Source organism: Phycodurus eques, chromosome 5, assembly GCF_024500275.1.
Source record: "Phycodurus eques isolate BA_2022a chromosome 5, UOR_Pequ_1.1, whole genome shotgun sequence".
NCBI classification, from domain to species: Eukaryota; Metazoa; Chordata; class Actinopteri; order Syngnathiformes; family Syngnathidae; genus Phycodurus; species Phycodurus eques.
In genome coordinates, this window is record NC_084529.1 from 17,120,419 (window position 1) to 17,128,091 (window position 7,673).

Genomic DNA, 7,673 nt, shown 5'->3' on the forward strand with positions numbered 1-7,673 from the left:
CTAGCTTTCCCTTTTCTATTTATCGTCATTCTATATTGATCAATAGATTAAAAAACACAGGAAAGCAATCTAGGTACCAGTAGCTTTCTTTTTTCTATGTATCCATATCAATAATTTCCTTGTTATTTTTCCTATTTTCTATCCTTTTGTCATGAACGGATGGAGACTGGACCCAAGAGCAGGTGGAGGCTGAGAGGTTGTGATGAACAATTCATAGAAAAGGGGAAATGTAGATGGTCCTTGAGATGCGCTGGCGGGTTGCGGGGGCAGGGAATGCGTGGCAGGCGGCGACGAGGGCAGGCGGGTGGCTTGGCGACGAACACGGAGGGAACACTGAGGACAAAGAGAGACACAGAGGTCAGACAGGAGACGAGGAATTGAGTACCTTACTGGGGAGCCGTTGTACCGCTGGAGAAGCTATAATACTCTGGCAAGGTTTTCCAGGATCAGGCAGACTTAAATGCAGGTGGTAACGAGGGCTGATCGGTGACAGGTGCGCGGCCGAGGAAGGTGCTGGAAAGAGAGAGGGGAGGAGAGCGAGAGACAACGAGAGGGCGCAAATCGCCACCCATGCTCCAACAGCAGAACTGCAGGATGGCTCATGACATAGGCTAATGCCTATGAAAATCCTCCACAATGACACAATATCATTGGCTTTGAATTGTCGTGCAGCTTTTTGTAAATCAATCTTTGTGATTGCATACATTTTGAGCATCACGGAACACCATGTCGCTTGTGATCTTCTGCTTCTGTTGCTATGGAGATTACAAACAGCATGACCATTAGCTCTCCAATAACTCAGCTGGAATCGTTAAGTTACGAGTGAGAAATGGTTTCCATGTGTAAAAATGGTTTTGCTTCTTAGTGTGTGTAACTGCTGTATTTCTTTTGAGAAGCCTGGAAAGATGCGGTGTGAAGTATACAGTAGTTACTTTGAAAGACTTTGGTCCGGCACCCATGACAGAATCAGAATCTTCTTTATTTTCCAAGAATGTCCAAAACACACAAAGAATTTGTCTCCAATAGTTGGAGCCGCTCTAGTACGACAATAGACATTTGACAATAGACAAAATACGTAAACCTCATCCAAAAACAAAACATCAAACTAACTCACCATCACCCTTTGAGGACATGTGCATGTGTGTTTTTTTGCTCAAGAAAATGAAACTGGCAGTCATTTCCGATGATATCAATCTGTTTTGGAGCAACTGGTAAATAACTAATTGAACAGGCTTAACATTTACAATGTTCAGCCCCAGCTGTTTTTTTTTTTTTTGAGCAGATTGGGAAAGAAATTCCCTCTTAAAGCATCTCACGCTCCAGGATATTTGCTCTTGCTAATCATTCTGAGATGTCTGATAATTGCCTTTGCTGACTTTTATCAGAAAGGCCATAAATGCAGAACAGACGGAACATATTCATCCAAGAAATCCAGTAGTTCCTCCTGTTGAGTCACAGAAGTCACTTTTTATGAGACATTATTAGTTTCGCCAACATTTTGTTTCTGAATTGAAGTACATTTGTTTATTTTTTTCCCCTTGCTTCCTCTTGGAGTGCCGCGACCTGTCTCGCTGCCTGATGTGAGGACGCACACACACACACAGTAGATAAGAACCCTTTGTTTATGAGGTAAAACAGGTACATATCAGCAACTACTTAAAGTAGGGATGGGTATACAATAGTAATATACGGTATTCATCAATTTTGTTGATCGTTGAGAACCCTGTCAATTATCTGGATTCAATTGTAGATAAATCTCATGTTGAAGCAATTGAGTCAAAATGGAAAGCACGACTTAAAAAAAATCACTCAATCAATCAGACCAACATAACATCAGCTATGGGAACAACATCCACGCAATGGCGCAATTTCTCCAAGCAGAATTGTTCTGTTCCAGCCAACATGCCAACATGGCATCGAAACCGGATTTGAGAACATTTTCGAGAAAGACTGTCCCATCCCAAAAAGACAATTAGTCAATGAACTGGTTACTTTTCCCCAGAGTCGATAAAGGAACTTGCATCCTAAATGGCCATCCTCGCATAGCAGAGTCTCATTTACAGTACGTGCCATGTGCGGTGACTGTCGTGCTGTTAAATATATTTCAAGGTACATTTCATCCCAAATGAGCGACGCCGGGGTAGCGTGGCAGCCCATTTAGTTGCTCTGCCACGTGTCGGAAACAAATTGGCTACTGCTGAAATTTGCAGATGAAAAATCTAATTTTTGGCAAATGAGTTAGCCGCTCAAAGGTCAAAGGCACGGCGGCAACAACAGCCAGACTCTCAATGGAAGCCGATATGACTCTATCTTAATTTGGTGTGTGCCCTTCTAAAATGGCAGCGGCTTGGCCGGCCTTATCACATATTAAACAGTAAAGTCCCCGCTGCACTAATTTCCTCGGTGTAATCAAAATAAACACCGCTCAATGTGCATTGCTTTTCTTCTTCTTCTGTTTTTTTTTTTTTACGTTTGACTCAATTTAAAGCAATGCAAATCAGGTTTATGCAAATGTATTGGCTTGATGATGTAATTGCATGCAATACTTGCAAACGAATGTGTGCGTCTAATGCATTTTCTCCCCTGTCAGGCGGTACGTTCACAAGGCTTCATTAAGCTGTCTAAACATGCATGGATCATGAAAGTCAAGTTCAAATGTATTGTTTCCAAATCTGTTGGGTCTCTTTAATAGATCAGGTCGCTGCATTTCTTTACATAGTAGCCAACCGATGCAAATGGTGACCTTGGATTAGTTTTCTTTATGATGATGATGGTCCTGTATGTTCAATATATTCCAGTATACTCCATTTGAAAGCCACATTAGCCAAGTTTCACATCTCAAGCCTTGCCTGACAGTCAAGTTAGTCTCCATGCAAATTAGCATAAAATGAATGATGTCACACAGGAATGTCATATGGTATTGTAGTGGTTTCAAAAGACATCTAAACAACTAACCGTCAACTATGGCGAAGGTCAGGAGAAGATTTGGGCGACGTTCAGAGATTGATATTAACGTCATTCACTACTTTTGTTTTTCAAAATGGACCCAAATGCGTTTTCGTGCTATAGAAAATGGATGGATTGATGTTTGGGCTGAAACAGGTCATAGCTCACACATTCTGAATGAGAATTCATTTAGTTCTTTGATTGTTAAGCAATTGTGCTGCTATTAAAAGAAAACTGAAATATTGGCATGAATATTTAAACTTTTCCTATCTCTTTCTATAAACTAAACTGTCCCTTTTGTCACAAGAAAAGGTACTTCAAAATGAATGACAGTCGAAACAACAAACCTTTGGCAGCAAAGGCGAAATTTAAGTAATTTAGTGTTCGTCGAAATCAAATGAGACATCACTGACCACTAGGATGTTTTACAATATCAACCATTTCTTGACCTTCAGTAAACCCTGACAAACAATTGCTCATCAATTAATCGAATGTTATGACTTTGTGCACATTGAGTCGAAACATAGATAGCATGCGTTCCCTTTAAATGACAAATAGTTCAGATGAATGCCTTTGAGGATAAACAGCCATAAAAAGTGTGCAGTATATTTACTTATTCTAAATCAGCGGTTCTCAAACTTTTTACGTCAATTACCATCTAAAAAAAAATACATCATGACCAGCATTAAAATACAGTAGCGTAGTCTTGATTCCCCCAAAAATAGATTTCATATTATTGTAAGCCACTGTGACATTATGCAGGTTGAATGTAAACACTGTGCCAAATATTGGAAAATTACAAGTTCAATAAAAATTGGACCTAAAGAAATTATTAAATGCAAGTTAAATCCAACTAAACTGTACTTAGGCAATGATTCTTTCCTGTACCACTCAAGGGAACCCGTGTACTACTAGTGGTACCTGTACCACACTTTGAGAATCACTAATTTAAATGATTCAACCTCCATTGTAAATTACATTTATTTTCAAAACATAACAACTTTCAATAAATGGCAACTTTCAACAAATAGTGACCACACGTATTGTAAGTTATGTTGAGCTATTTAAATTGTTCTTTGTAGGTAAATTACAAATTACACTAAGTACCGTTTGTACATTTTGCTAATGAATCTCATTTGTAATTGACAATTTAAAAAAAAAAAACTCCCAAATACATGTTGGAAAAATGTCTTATGGTCTGATGAAACCACATGTGCAACCACATTAAAACTTTTGTTATTATTATTTACCCTCTCAAAAAGATTTTTTTCAAAAAGCTTTTGAAAGATTTACTGTATCCTGGTCTCATTTTAAAAATATATATATATATATATATCATCAAAACCAGGCATTTGAACACGGGGGTGTAGACATTTTATATCCATTCTATTGACCCTTTGGGCACCAAAATCTAATCATTTAATTTTTTTTCCTTTGTCCTACTGGGGGAAAGAAAGCCTTCCTTGAGAGGGGCTTTCTTGAGATGGTGTGCTCCTGATGATGTGACAGACTGTTTAACAGATGGATGGACAGCCCTAATAAATGATTGTTTCGGTCATGAATGCGAGGTGTAGAGTGATACATTATGTGCTGAAAACATCCATAACCAGCAGATTCTCCTCTAACTCAGAGCGTAATCATCTTCAAGGGTGACATGAGACGTTCCAATGGACGACACAACAATCGATAGATATTTGTAGCATATGACCGCACACACAATCACACACACACCGACACGCACGCACGCGCACACAAGGAAAAGGAAGACCTTCTTAAAAGTGATGGGAGCAGCGCTGCACATGCGCGGGAGGCTGTTTTACGGTATATAATCTATAGACTGAAACCTCAAACAGCAGATTTCTTAAGCGTCAAGCTGCGAGGGAGCATTCACAGGACCGGAGAGGCCGCGGTGTCGAATGTGGGCATAGGAGTCGGGAGGGAGCCAGCCTGTGCAAGGTATTGGATGGTGATCCCAAAAATGAGCAGTGAATAATAAGGTGGAATTTTCTGCAGCCAGCAGCCTTGAGCATGGCGTCGCTATCCAACAGAAAGCATGTCGTGAACCACCAAATGTATCCAAAACACAAATACATTTTTGTTGTTGTGGTTGCTGTTGTAAATTTAGAGATACAGTACATGCTTTATTTTTCTGACAATGACGATAACTACTTTTAATGACTGACAACTGTTAAGAGATTAAAGAATAATAAAGCTACACTTAAAGGATTTTTTTTTTTAAAATAATAATAAATTATAAGAGTAAAGTAAAATGACTTCCTAAGAAAAAATCCTACGTTTACAAGAAAATAGTGATAATATTACAAGCAAAAAAACTCAAAAACACAAAATATTGATGAGTGAATGTCAAAATTCCTACTTGTATTTCAAAGCATCTGTCTTATAGGAGCATTCGTTTTCTTTTTCCTGCTAATATTTATCCTATAATATAAATCAACAGCTAAACAAATACTGTAGTTATGTTATGTATTTATTTTAATAAATGTCAAGTATTATTTTCTGAAAACAAATACAGTGCAGTAATAGTTATTGCACTCATTGTATCCTTTTTTTCCCCAGTATAGCCTGAGTACTTCTTCATAGTTCTTTTTTTGGGGGGGAGGGGTGGCATAAAATAGAACTGAGTGAGTACTACTCACTATAAGAAAATTGAGTTTTGATCTATTATCTAACAATAAATCCCCAGGGAACTGAATTAAATATATAAAATACAGTATTAAAATGTATTTCCCTGGACTATTTGATGGCCAAGCCGGGTCAGAATTACCCTTTCATTCATTAACATTTATTTGGAATCAACTGCCCCATATAAAATGAAAAATAAAATCTGGCCGACTCCCAAGTTGTTCAAATTTCAAAACATGTAATGTAAATTGAATTACAGTAATTCATTAGAGGCTTAAATTGTTGCCACTATAAAACTTTTATCAATTGCACAGAAAAAATAAAGAAACAACATGTTAACATTCCTTACTGTCATAAAAGTATAAAGACGTATATACGTATATAATACAGGGAACAGGAAGACGTTTGCAGAGCAGTATTGTCTTCGGGTAGTGTTTTAGATGCATGAGTGGAATTCCTTCATGTGGTGATGGTTCGAGGCACATTTTTCCTGAAAATACGCCTACCACTTTTGGGGTGTTCGACTCTGCGGCCTCACAGTACAAAATCAGAATTGCCACTGAGAATGCCATTTGTTTTGTTTTTTTAGCTTGACATATTTACAGTTTATTTCAAGAAACAAATGTGAGGTACAGAAAATGTGTTGCAAAGCATCATTGGGCATCAGACTCTCAGCGGTCCTCTTCGTCAGCCAGGCCGCTTCACTCGCGCTGTCATGTGGGCCTCCTGTTGCCACTTCACCGCGTAGGAGAGTCATTAATCACCTCCGAGGCAAACAAATGCTACGTGTCGGTGGCTCTCGACCTGATGAAACGTCGTCGTAGCTTCCTGGCGGTTGCATTGTTCCCTTACTGGAATTCAGCCTGGACCTCTTTCGAAAAATCAGCATACATCTGCTGTTTGTATTCTTGACTAAATCTCATTTGATTTTCTGTCAAGTCATTTCCATATGCAAATATCAAAATCGCAGACGGTGTTTTCTATCGATGACTTTTGATTAAAAGTATGCGTTTGATAGATAGTGCGGTGCATCAACGGTAAAGGCTTCTTATCTTTAATCAAGGAACGATTCTTGCCTCTTCACTGCATGAGTTACTGAGTTCATGTTAAAAAAATTTAGCTGACGCTTTTCGTCAAATCCCATCAAAATTCCATCTCTCCTTCATTCATTAATTCATTTTCTGGCACGCCTGACACTCAAATCAACAATACGTGCAGATTTGATCAAAGGCATCTAATTTTTCTGTGTGTCGAGTCTTCATGAGTAGTTAGTGAGTATCCAACGATATGTTAAGATCTACATTGCGCATATATTTCTATACTCATCAAACCTTGAGCCATGTGTCTAAAACACTTGGAAAAAAATGGCAAATCATGCAACAGAAATATGGCAGACAAGCTACATGGAAAATATAATATTTTTAAACAAACACCCTTGACTACAGCGCTTACATATAAAATCTCAGCGAGCCCAACTATTTTCTGTTGTCATCCTCTCTCTAGCAATTTGTAACATTTTTCGAAACCATATCTTCTAGTCAATACTACGCTCCCGAAGGAAAATTTAAAGGTTCAAATTCAACAAACAATGGGTTTGTTGAATTTGTGTCAGGCTTCTAATATGTACAATAGCACTTTGTTTTATTTACATTTCCCGAGAGTAACGAAATTTGACATTAATGGATCGATGCCAACAACCGTGTCAACTTTAATTTCACACCAAAAACCCAGGGTGTGGAACCAGCATTTTGAAAAAGAGGACATACGCCAGCCAGCATCGGTATAACATTAGCGCCATTGCCACCAAAGTAATGTCAACAAACGACGTGCTATCTCTACTAGATGGTAGCTAATATCAGAAACTTGAATTTTAAACTTACCCTCATAGTTGTGGATATAATTGGACAAATACAGCTTCAAGCATTTGTCCCTCCTGGCAACTAATGTGGGATTAATTTGTTAATGATACGACTCAGGTCATTTCGTCATTTAGTAATCGGTATGATGTCAGTTTGGGCATTGTGAAAGTGTGAAAAAATCATGGAAGTTGGCAAATTTGACCAAAAAAAATAATGAAGCTAACA